Here is a 13,631-nt window from a genome sequence, read left to right on the forward strand (position 1 = left end):
CCTGCGGCTTTCAATGTCGATATTATTTCCTCAGAAAGACTTTACCTGATTGCCAAACTAATTTAGATTCCCTGCTTTCTTTCAAAGCATCTATTCTTTTTCCTTTTATCTTTTCACTCACTCACGCACGCATGTAGGCATGCATTCATTCAACAGTTATTGCTGAGCACCTGATGCACACAAAGGACTGTTCTAAGTGCCATGGTCCAAGCTTTCATGGAGCCTACAGTAGCCACAATTTGTAATGATATGTTTATTTGTGTGTTTATTTAATGTCTATCTTTTCCTTAAGACTGTGAGTTCTATGAGACCAAATAGTACAAAAGGCAAAGAGGTTAGAACTTGTTAAACAGTTCAAAATTCCTTAGTGACAAAGCTAGCCCTAGAAGCTGGTACAAAATAGGTTAGTGTTTTCCTCATTTTTAAGAACATATGAAATAGCAGATGTGATGGAGACCACTGTTTTCTTTTTCCTGGCATACAACTCTACTACATTTCCCAGAGTACTTTGCAGTGCAGTCATGTGATTAAGTTCTAGTCAATGGAATGTGAACAAAGGTGATGTTGGCCACTTCTAGGCCTGCTCCTATAGTTTCCCTGTGTGCTTATCCATCCCTTCCCCCCCACTACTGCTGGCTGGAAACAGAGGACCCTGTGGTTCAAGAGGATGGCAGAGCCATGAAAAGAAATGGCCCTGCTTTTCTGAATCATCACATCGGGGAAAGCCACTTGCTGACCAGGGCCACACACCCTGGACTGGTATGTAAGAAAGACATTTTGGGATTGATTTATAATAACAGTAAATGTTACTACCTAACTAGATATACATGTAAATTTTCTAATAATGTTAAAATTTAGGCAAAGTGGTCACTGGGTATCATCACAGAGTGTTTCTTAAGGAGGGCCACTGGGCAGTTTCCTTGTCTTCACATTCAGTCAAATTAGAAGTTAAGGGACTATCCTAATTCCTGTCCGAAATCTGTGGACCTCTTAAACCTAAAAATTGTCAGCTTTATTTGTAAAGAATAAAAAATCATTTGATTATTTCACCTATTCTTTAAAAAAATATTGTAGCACAAGATTTGGCACTTCTGATATCATATTGCTTCTAAAATAATCTAAAATGTCCAGTTCACATGAGACATTGACTTGTGCCAAATCAAGTGGCTGAAAGTTAAAATTGGTGATTATTACTCTGGTAAATTCATGTCCTTTGCTTAATGGGTCTAACTGACTTCTGAATGTTATAAAAGTATAATCAGCCCTGGACATAAAATATACCTTTTTCACAATAAAGTACAAAATACAACATATATAGTTTCTTATTATTGTGTATATGAGCTGTATCCTCCTAATTTTGAAGATATCGAGTTAAAATGCTTACATCTAAAAACAAGTTTATTGGTAATTCTTAGCATAAATAATTTTTGAGTTTTATCATAAACAAATAAGAGATAGGAATTTAAGTAATGTGTACAGTTTTTCACCTATTTTTAATCACCTAATGAGGGGTGTTGTATTGTTATTTGAGCTAGTCCGAAGTAACTGATACAATTACCTTTTAAAATATTGATTTAAAGGATATGGGTTACTGAAAAAGCAGGAAGCACTATCAGATATCCCTTAAAATACTCAACCCCAAAATGAATACCAGCTAACTGAGTACATATCCAGTCAAAGCAGTTAAAATGATCACATCCTATGCAGTTAGAAGCACAAATATGAAGGGGTCGGGATGTATTTCTGCACCTCTGTTTCTTGATGACTCGATAAGATTAGGAGAATAGGTGATGGAAATGTGCTAAGAGGAAATATTAATAAACGAGACCCAATTTTTCATAAAATGGTTGTAAGACTAGGAAATGAGTTAAAGAAGAGAAAACAATGTAAGCCACCTTCTAAAGTCAATACAGGTGAGGAAGCATCCAAATTATTTTTTTTTCCTCCACAGAGCCTTCTAGAAAAGACATTGTGGGAAACTGAAGGGACTTGCCATTTGCTCTACTAACATTTGTTGGGTGGGCTTGCTTAAAGGCCTGGTCAAGGAACCCCCTCTCCATTTCTGGTGTTGACACAACTCCTCCATCCACCTGGGAGTCTAGCATATGCACCATCTGCATAATCTGATCCCTTGTTGAGATCTATTCTCTACCTTCTACATATAGAGATACGTATTTTTAGATTTTCCTATGAATAGAGATATCCAGAATGGAAAGAGCCTGCTGTATTACTAAATTTAATATTCCTTCAAGAAAGCCTAAATTTTTCTCTTCCCTCAGTCAACAATAATTCTCAATTACCTGCCCCCAGGACAGAGTGGGATTAATAACATTCTCAGCCTTTGCCAATTTCATAAACAGGCTAAAAAAAAAACCATATGGAAATCTTATTAATAGTAAAGAGCACTACCCTAGTGGGTATATCCAGGGTTCACTGTAAGTGTTTAATATGGATTAATAATAAACACCTCTAAAATCACACCATGCATTTAACTAAGCCCTCCACACAGTGTAAAAATCGCCAAAGGCATTCCAGAGTCAGCATCTACAGGCTAGAACTGGGCTTTGTGAAAATTATTATTTCTAGGATGACAACTCCTACATTATATTGAAAAGCTGTGGTTTAATAAGCTTGAGAAACTTAGGAAAAGATTGAGTTTCTTCAGTGCCAAAGTGATCATAATTAAAGCATCCACTTCATAACCCTACAAATGTGCACTAAGAACTCCTAAAGGGCAACAGTTAAAATAATGAATTTACTATTTTGAAAATAAATTCAAATACTTAGTATACATTAAAATATGTTCTTGAGTACAAGGATATTAGAAGGCATGTGATGAGCTGTTTAGAATATTATGTCTTTTTATATTTACCGTGACAAAGGATTCATTGTGCAAAGTTCTAAACATTCTGGCAAGCTGCAGCAACACTGGGAAACCCTAATGCCAGATACATTTTATCTCCATATTAGGCTGAAGAAAAAAGACTGGTTGAAAGGAACTGAAAATTATGTTTTTCTTCTGCTCAAAATTTTCTTAAAACTTCAGTGATGTTCTCTTCAGATTGTCAGCTGAAGTGCCAAATCGTATATTTCTAGAATATTCCTGATGATTAAAAGTATACAAATCACTAGTGACTAAATCAAACCTGTAACTCAAAATAAACTCAAAGTTAGAGATGTTTAAATGACTAGAAATCCTTGGAGAGCCTTTTGGCTCCCTAGCAGGATTTAGGAGATGTTTTAAAGTCTGTCATTCCAGAAAGCCTTTTGAAATGATTAGTGTGTTTAAACTGGAATATTTAAAAAGTTGTTTTATTAGCTGCCATGTGATTTTATTCTCTATATACCTCAACTAATAAATGTAAACATTACAAGTAGTCATAAATAATTAACATTCACAAAAACATCCTCTTAATAATACAGTCAACTCCTACATGTTTGTTCAGCTGAATCATTTAGCTTTGTGGCTATTCCTGTCTCCTTTATTTCTCTATAGTTTTGCTCTTTTTACATATATTTCCACTGCTTATTAAGAATTCCACTAGAGGGTGAATAGGACAATAAAAGGATATAAATGGACCAGGATCTGGCAAGGGGAGCCCAAAACTACTTACTCAAATGAGGCTTAGCTTATTTGTGGATTTAAAATATCCCTGTTATTCCTGTTTTCTGTTATTCCTTATAATCACATTGGCCATGATAAGAGTAATAGATAATTTAGAGAAAACAATCCAATATACAGTTGAAGAAAAATGTTCTTTTTGATGCGTTATAGAGTTTTGTTCTACCTCTGTAGATTAGGGTTACAGGAGTTTATAATTTTTACAGGTATATAAAGATAATGCTTAATGATGTATAGGGATTTAACAAGCCATGTAATTAAGGAATACACAATCTGAATGCTGTGAATTATGTAACAATAATTTTATTACGATTTTATGTTGGCATCTAGCCCTAAAATATACTGCAGAAAACATAATCCCATTTTTTTTTAAAGACAGCTTCTATCATGTAATCTGAAATGTGTTTAAGGATAAAATTGGAATGCAGGTCAGATGCTTCTGGCCAACAGCCTAGACATTGGAACTGTGTGATATTGTTGCCAACGTTTCTGATTCCTTATGAATACATTCTCAAAACTTCTGCAGAGAATCATAAAGAATAAATATTATAGATTTCCTTAAAGACCTGAAAAGTGTGGAAATGAAGGTAAATCAGAACCAAGCTAATTAGCACATTGCTAATGGGTCTTTGGTTATATTTTATAATATTTAAACCCAGAAACTGGGGATAGGCTGCTGCCACTTAAAAGTGATTCTTATATTAATAGATTCCTATCACAAAATAAGAACGTGCTAAGGCAAATCACATACTTTCAAATGAGTGTTCATTCTGAAAATTAAAACTAACATCAGGCATTCTTATATTGATATTTCAAAATATTTGGGTGCATGTTTTGCCACCATGGATAAGAAACCATGGGCTCTAATTATAATTAAAAGCACTGAAGGTTAACACAGGAGAGGCCCTGAGGAGCTAAGCACCATGACAGGTCTTGCCACTTTGCATTAGGTACATATTCACTCTACCCACTAAAGACTGGCCATACCTCCAGATTAAAGAATGTTACCAGAAATAGTCTCCAAAATTTTTTTTTTTTTCAGTCATAGGCTTCAGCCCAAGTTAATACCCAGAGATATTTTGCAACAGCCTGCTGCTGAGTTATGGCATGCTAGTTACTGGCATGAATTCCAGGTTAGTGTTCAACAAACTTAGGGCAGGGTAGTGCTGCTGTGACATTTCTGGGAGGGTTTGAAGTTCTGTAAGCAAAGAGATGTAGCGCTGGAGCTAAGGCAGCATGGTTCCCCCAGAAAGCCAGGCTGAAGTCAAGTGGAATGTGCAAGCTGTTTCCCTGACAAGAGGCTGAGTTTCCTCTACTAAGGTAGTAAGATTGGGCACTTGAACGGCATTCAGTAGTCTTAAATAGTAAAGAAAGGTGCTCATCCTAAAATCAGTGGGCTCTCTCAAAGGCCCTGCTAATTCCAAAATGGACGGTGGTAGTTATCCGGAGATACCCAGCTTTGATTTGGGCAACATTTAAGGGGGGACCCCAGTGCAGCTCCAAGTTCCTTCACACTTGTCATCCTGGTGCCACATTTAATTCTGCTCTAGGATACCCCAAGCATTTCCCGAATGCCTCAGTGGCCCCTCACAGACTTTCTGCTGCTTTGGAAAGGATGGGGTAAGACTTCATTGGAAACTTCTGCCTGCTACAGTAGTACCTCATATCCAGTGGATATCAGTATGTGTTACTTACAAAGGGCAGATATAAAGTAATTAAATAAGAGTTCTGAATATAGTACAATCCTATTGGTAATGGTGCCAGAAACAATATTAATGCCTATATAGTGGGTTATGGTTTGCCAGGACTTTGCTCCATGTGACTGTTTTTCAGAGCTTACTATTTAATGCTCAGCATACACGAAACTATGTGATATAAATTATTAAACTTAATTCTTTGGTATACAAGATTTTTCCATCCTTGCTTTCTGCCTCTTCTTTCTACCTCTCAACTCCAAGCTACAGTCCTCATATTAACTTATTTATGTTAAAATAAAATAAAGATCCAAAGAGAGGATACCCTAGCTCTGTTCATATCTGAAACACAATGTTTGGTTACCTGGCCTGCACTTTGAGAAGTGATGACATTTGATAGGAGGGAGACAATTGAGTCAAGGGATTAAGGGAGTTCCTCCAGAAAAGAGTCTTATACTATAAGTAGATGGATTGATTAAATTAATTAGTGATAATCCTCCACCTGGAGAAGAGAAGATTCTAGAGAAATATCATGTTGTCAAATATTTAAAGGGCTCTCATGTGGAAGGGAGAATAGGCCTATTTTGCCAGGTTCCAGGGGGGGAAGGTCTACACATAATAAACTGAAGAATTCTGTAACATTCAGAGTTGCTCTGAAACATCCTGGGATGCTGTGGTCATTGGTGAGTTCCCGGTGTTAGAGAGGAAAGTTTTCCAGGATTAAATTATATCAATCACATGCTTCACTCATAATACAGTACACAGAAATTATTCATTAAATGCTAAGGTCAATTATCACAAAAGTCATAGTTACAATTCTTTTTAGGCATGGGATTTGATGAGTAACCAATAAGTTCCCATAAATCTCTGAGATTCTATGACTAGATGGACAGTTAAAAATTTATCATCACTGACTTACCTATGTGCACATATTATCTACTCTGGGTTCTAGAAATTTTCTAGGTAGGTTTTTATTTTAATATTTATTTTTACTAGTAGCAACATTTATTATATAATACCATATCAATTATTTATGAATGAAGTCTTTACCCCAAGTTTACAGATATGTAAATTCATGGTGCCTAATAAAGTTTCAGATTCCTTCCTAAAAAAAACATGCAAACAACGAAAACCAAACTAAACAGCAATCCTCACCCTATCCAAATTAGTCCTTCATATGCAATGAAAAACAGCTAGAAGTCCACAGGAAAAAAATAAACCTTTGTTTTAAGAATGAACTTTGAAATTTTAATATGAAATTAGAGAACAACCAGTTCTGGAGCAGCCTAGGTCAAGGATGGAAGGACTCTAAACTCAGGATTGATTTTTACTGATGAAACAAACAAACAAATTGCCTGGGTTTAGGTGCAAATAATGGGAGACGGTCTAGGCAGTTGGGCGAAACATGGTGCCCAACAGCAAGAGGCTTAGAAAGATTGGTAGGAGTATCAAGTAGGGGGTACCTGTACCCCTCTCATGTGGCCTGGATTATAATAGCATTTTATACATGTCTATAGGATGAATGAACAAATAAGTAAAAGAATGAATGTTTGTGAATTGGCAGTGGAGGTCCTTGTCATGAGCATTAGGACTTCTTGGTGAAGCTGCAGTCCTCGTAAGAATAGAGAGAAAGCGTAGGAAGGGTGACAGGGACCAGCTACTGGGCCTAGGACAACAAGACAGAGTGAAATCAGAACAATTGTCTACATACCAACAAGAGAGCCGTGTAGGTCTGTGGATGCTTGTGCTTCTGCTGAGAGTGTTGGGGAAAGGGAGGCAGAGCTAAGCTGAGGGACACACAAGCAGGACGCAGCCAAGTCGGCCCTCAGTTGCTGTAGGGAGAGGTGATGAAATGGTCTGCAAGGTGTCAACAGAAGGGAGCCACTGGCAAAATGGTGATGATAATGTGAAAAGATGAAAAGAATTCTCTCTGATTATCCAACTATAGGCTAATAGCTATTTCTGACAGAGTTTGAAACTTAGATCAGCAGCAATTGGCCCCAACGGCTTTTATTGAAACTTTTGATATATAATCATTTATACCCTAAAAGATAGTTTGTTCTCAAGTATTCATGGGGCTATGCGGAAAACAATCTCTGAACTATTATCCTAATCCCATCTCGGTAAATGTCAGGGAAACGTGTCCAAATAAAAACAGAACAGAATGGAGCCGGTGATGTCGCAGCTTCTGCTGCTGGTATCTGCCGGGCGGGCGGAGGACCTTGCAGCCCCCTCTTCAATTCCAAGTGAAGAGAAACGCTGAGACTCCACGGAGCAGAACGGGAGTCAGGAAAACTCAGATGCTGCCATCAATTCTGACTTGAATTGAACTTGTATCTCTTTCTTTCTGAGGGCTGGAGTAGGTCAGGAAGAGCTGTGTTAATAGCGTGAGCATGAATTATGAATGTCAATCCAAGTAGGCCCATAAAAGCCCTTGCTGGAAGGAGTTTTCACATTACGATGCCAACATTAATTCAGAGGAGTTTGGTTTAGGCAGAGTTTTGGGGTGTAGAGGAGCCTTGGGGGTGAGGTCTCTGCCATATTTAAATAGGCCCTTCCCTCATGCTCTATCACTTTACCTTGATATAACCTGAAATGATATTTTTTATCTTTGTCTCCTTTTTATAACCCATTCTTACAGAAGCTCCCTGAGAGCAGGGCCAAGGTGAGAGGGTGATTTTGCTGTCCCTTTCCAGGGGACATTTTGCAATGTCTGGAGACAGTTTCCATTGTCACAACTGGGGAGGGGACGATGCTATTGATACCTTTTGAGTAGAGGACAGGGATGCTGCTAAATGTGCCACAATGCACAGAATAGCTCCCCACAACAAAGAAATATTTGTCCAAAATGTCAATGTCCCCAGGCTGACAATTTCTGGTCTCTGCTATATCATTAGTACCTAGAACAATGACCGGAAACCAGTAGGTGATCAGTAAATACTTATTAAATATATGAATATATTTCAGGATAAATTGTTCAAATCAATTATTCCACACAGGGAAATCAACTTTGTTTTCATTGTGGGCATGAGTACCACATTTTTCTGTACTTACGAATTAAGCAAACAGAAATGCTTATGAATTAAGGTGACAGTCGCATGTCCTTGCCTAGAACATAGAAATATAGGAACCAAGATGTCCTCTGAAAATTAAACTATAAATCGACACATCGTGAACTGAGCCAGGGTATACAAAGTCCCCTTGAAGATAAAGATTGGTGCCTAGGCAGGTCACACTTGAGTGTCAGTGTAGTGTACTAGCTAAAAACATGGTTTCTGGAGTTAGACTGCCTAGATTCCCATCTCAGCTCCACCATTTTCCAGGCAGGTAAATGAGCTAAACATTGTGCCATAGTTTCCTTATCTATTGCTATAACATGGGAGTAATTATAGCACTTGTCACAGGGTTATTGTCAAGACTAAATGAAATAATACATTAAAACAATGTATCAAATGCAATGCCCAGTGCATAGTAAGCACTCAGTAAATATAAGCCACTATTTACAAGACTGAATATAACTTCACTTAGGGTATTAGCAGACCTAAAGGAATAAAGTGTTAATGAGAATTGCAGGGGAAGCAAGCAATAGAAGCATAGAGAAGCAAGAGTCAGAGACGGAATTAATACTTATTGCTCTCCTAACACATGCCAGAAATTTTATTAAGTGTTCCATGTCCGTTACCTCATTTAATTTCCAGGGATGCTCTTTAGCTAAAGGAGGCTAAGTAATTAATCAAAGGGCACACAAAGGTAAGAAATGGCACTGAGATGCCTGGGACCTGTCTGACAAGGGACAATCTTCACCCTTCCCAGTATATCCAGAGGAGGTGCCCAGGTGAAAAGACAATGACCAGCTCACATGCAAAAGATTCTGATGGCAAATTTACTTTTGGTATAGAAACATGCTTAGCTCAATGCTCTCAAATATTTGAGTGACCCAGCTAATTGCCTTTACTCTAATTTAATCTTATTATGCAACGCTCTGATTCTATTTCCCTTCCTACCTCTGCCTACAGGTAAGGAATAGGCATCTATCCCACGAGAACATCCCTGTAGCACTTACATTTATCACTACAAAATTTAAGAACCTGCTTTGTGGTTTCATTACCTTGGATAATACAAGTCTACCTCTGAGAAAGAACTGTGTTTGTACCTGAAAACAACAGGCTCATCCAGGCTGTGCACTGTAATGTTGTTCAGAGGAAACACGACTATTAATATCATAGATGCCAGACTGTGGTGGGGGGGGAGGGGAGTGCTTTGTGGAGTGGGGACTCAGATCTATGCAAATCTTTGGACTAATAGCATCTGGGTGCCAAATGGTATAGTGTTTTAATTAACTAATTTGCCATATTTACACATGTAAGAAGTTCACTCATTTATATACATTTCCCTTTTGGGTACTTTCTTTACCATGCACTTCTGGGGTAGAAATATATTATTTTTTCCTGTAATTTCCCCTGTGTGGCCAGCATTTTTTAGGCAAAGACAGTGCCTTTACACTTCTGAAGGATCTGACAAGAGCTGTGAAGGGGGGCAATGAGTTGCATTAAGTTAAAATTCTGGTTGTTAAAAGTACATAGCAGAGTATATCAACAAAAACAGGCTGTGAGGCAAATTGTTAAGTGGGGCTAAAGATAAACCTGCTTTCTTTGCTCTTGGCACAATGTTAGGACATAATTCCATACATTTCCTTTCTCTTGGAACAATTAGGGGGAAAATATCAGCAATTAAGTAAGCAGGACATTATGTAAGCAAGTATGGCATTTATTTATTTAGAAGCTCAGACTTCGTGGAGGGCATTAAACAACTGGCAGGTGCTAACCATTTCTATCCCTCCTCTCTGGGCTCCTTTCAGAAGATATGACCTAGAAGTTGTGATCAATGACAAAGTCTCCTACTAAGTATCCATTGAGCATCAATTTCTCCTATAGCATTTCAAAACTGTCAGCAAACAGATTACTAAATTCATTTTAATCAACACCGATCATCTGCATTCTAGCTGACAATTGAATATTCTTATGGCACAGTCACAACTTTGGATTCTGTAACTCCACGACATAAAAGCTATGGGTGAGACGGGAGACACTTTAAAATAAGACCAAACAAGATAAACTTAGAAAGGGGCATTCTGTACAGCAGTGTTCCTCCAAGTGTGGTCCATGGGCTCCTGGGGGTCCCCCGACACTCATTCAGGTCTCTACAAGAATCTACAAGACCAGTACTACTTTCATAATAATACTAACATGTTACCAGCTTTAGTCACCACGTTACCATTTGCACTGATGGTACAAGAGCAAAGGCGAGTAAAACTTTCAGCACCTCCACAAGAATTGAGGGAGTTACATGAGAGTGTACTAGTAATTTTTAACTGCAGTTTTTTAAAATGTTTATTGTACTTCAGAGTGTCCTCCATGGAACAGTAAAAATTATTAATGTTCTTCAATCTCAATCTCAAATACTACTCTTTTTAATATTTTGTGTGATGAAATGGGAAGTATACATAAAGCACTTTTGCTGCAAAAGTACACACACATATGAAACACTTGTGCAACTTATGGTGAGCTGGGCTAGGTACTCTATAGAACACCATATTTAAGTAAAAAAAAAGACTGATGGACAAACTATGTTATTCAAGCTTGGGTATTTCACAAGTATTTTCTCAAAAATGAATGAAGTGAGCTGTCACTTCAAGTAAAACAAATTTATTGCCAATGATAAAACTGGAGCTTTCAAGAAAAATTAGAATTTTGGAAAACTTCTGTCTGGAAAACTTCTGTTTTGGAAAATGAGCACAGCAGCTTCCCAATACCCAAAGACTTTTGATTTGAGATAAAAGATTGATGAAATCAATGGTGATACTAACAAAAGTGATTTTTTTGCTATTGTAAAGTGAAACATGTCAATATTTGAAAGATAAGCATAGCTCAGTAAATCAATATTCTTCAAACAGCCAATGCATGCTATTATGAAATCAAAAATAAATAAAAATCTCTATAAAATATAAGATAATATATTTTAATGTAATAGATTATGCAAAGTTCATTAATATTCCACACTGCAACTCACTTTTAAGAAAAAATCTCACTTGTTGAATGTAAATCAGTATAGTCATCATGGAAAATATTATGGAGGCTCCTCAAAAAAATTAAAAGTAGAACTACCATATGATCCAGTAACCCCACTACTGTGTATTATCCAAAGGAAATGAAATCAGTATGCCAAAGAAATATCTGCACTGTCATGTTCATTGCAGAATTATTCACAACAGTAAAGATATGGAATCAACCTAACTGTCCATCACAGATGAAGGGATAAAGAAAATATGCCATAAATACACAATAGAATACTACTCAGCCTTAAAAAAGAAGGAAATCCTATTATTTGCAACTACATGGATAAACCTGGAGGACATTTTGTTAAGGGAAATGAACCAGGCACAGAAAGACAAATAACACATGATTTCACTTATATGTGAAATCTACAAACCTTGAATGCATAGAAGTTGAAAATAGAATGGTGGTTACCAAAGGCTGGGGTGGGGAGTGGGGAGTTGGTCAAAGGATTCAAAATTTCATTTAGAAAGAAGCAATAAGTTCAAGATCTCTATTATGTAACATGGTAACTATAATTAATAACAATACACTATATTATTTTTTTATTTGAGAATATTACATGGTACAAACGCTTTGGTTACATATATTGACTTCGTTCCACCCAAGTCAAAGCTATTTAATACGAGCGTGCCCTTCTCCCAGACAGCACGCACTCCACCCATTATATGTGAATTTAACCATCCCCTCCTCCCCACTCCTACCTGTCTGATAACTGATGAACCTTACTTCCATATGTGCACGTAAGTGTTGATCAATTAGTACCAATTTAATGGTGAGTACATGTGGTGCTTGTTTTTCCATTCTTGTGATATTTCACTTAGAAGAATGGGCTCCAGCTCCATCCAGGATAATACAAGAGGTAGTTCACCATTTTTTTTTTTTATGGCTGACTCCATAGTATACATATACCACATTTTATTAATCCACTCATGTATTGATGGGCACTTGGGTTGTTTCCACATCTTTGCAATTGTGAATTGTGCTGCTATAAACATTCTAGTGCAGATGTCTTTTTTTAGAATGTCTTTTCTTCCTTTGGGTAGATGCCCAGTAATGGGATTGCCGGATCAAACGGTAGTTCTACTTTTAGTGCTTTGGAGTATCTCCATACTTTCCATAGAAGTTGTACTAGTTTGCAGTCCCACCAGCAGTGTAGGAGTGTTCCTATCTCTTCGCATGCATGCCAGCATTTTTTGTTTTGGGACTTTTTGATAAAAGCCAATCTCACTAAAGTTAAGTGATATCTTACTGTGGTTTTGATCTGCAGTTCCCTGATGATTAGAGATGTTTAGCATTTTTTCATATGTTTTTTGGCCACTAGTCTGTCTTCTTTTGAAAAGTTTCTGTTCATGTCCTTTGCCTACTTTTTAATGGGGTTGTTTGATTTTTTTCTTGCTGATTTTTCTGAGCTATAGATTCTAGTTACTGGTCCTTTATTGGATGTGTAGCATGCAAATATTTTCTCCCATTTTTTAGGTGTCTATTTGCTTTAATGACAGTTTCCTTGGCTGTGCAGAAGCTTTTTAATTTGATCAGGTTCCATTTATTTATTTTTGTTGTTGATGTGATTGCTTTTGGGGTCTTCCTCATAAATTCTTTGCCTAGGCCAATGTCTATAAGAGTTTTTGCAACATTTTCTTCTAGAATTCTTATGGTTTCATGCCTTAGGTTTAAGTCTGTTATCCATCATGAGTTGATTTTTGTGAGAGGTGAGAGGTGTGGATCCTGTTTCAGTCTTCTATATGTGGCTATACAATTTTACCAGCATCATTTATTAAATAGGGATTCTTTTTCTGAAAGGTCAAACTATTGCTTTTTGCTGACGATATGATATTATGTCTAGAAACCCCAAAGATTCAACCAACAGACTCTTGGATTTAATAAATGAATTCAGTAAGGTCTCAGGATACAAAATCAATGCACACAATTCAGTAGCTTTCATATATGCCAATAACAGTCAAGCTGAAAATCAAATCAAAGACACAATACCTTTCACAATAGCATCAAAGAAAATAAAATACTTAGGAATATATTTAATTAAGGAGGTGAGAGACTTATATAGGGAGAACTATGGAACACTGAAGAAAGAAATTGCAGATGATGTAAAACAGATGGAAAAACCACACCATGCTCATGGATTGGCAGAATCAACATTGTTAAAATGTCTATACCACCCAAAGTGATCTACAGATTCAAGGC

The 13,631-nt window shown here is 37.0% G+C and overlaps 1 protein-coding gene across 21 annotated transcripts in view; it reads right to left on the reverse strand.

Moving 5' to 3' along the window:
• Positions 1–13,631, reverse strand: part of DTNA (dystrobrevin alpha) — a 341,246-nt gene that overhangs the window by 204,671 nt on the left and 122,944 nt on the right. For 2 of the 21 annotated variants that reach the window (XM_069468487.1, XM_069468489.1), the window contains exon 1: positions 7,028–7,066. The exons of the other annotated variants lie outside the window; for them this stretch is intronic. The gene's annotated coding sequence lies outside the window, so the exon portion shown is untranslated. Of the gene's footprint in view, positions 1–7,027; positions 7,067–13,631 lie in introns of those variants that run through there. 21 annotated transcript variants of the gene reach the window in all.

Source organism: Eulemur rufifrons, chromosome 5, assembly GCF_041146395.1.
Source record: "Eulemur rufifrons isolate Redbay chromosome 5, OSU_ERuf_1, whole genome shotgun sequence".
NCBI classification, from domain to species: domain Eukaryota; kingdom Metazoa; phylum Chordata; class Mammalia; order Primates; family Lemuridae; genus Eulemur; species Eulemur rufifrons.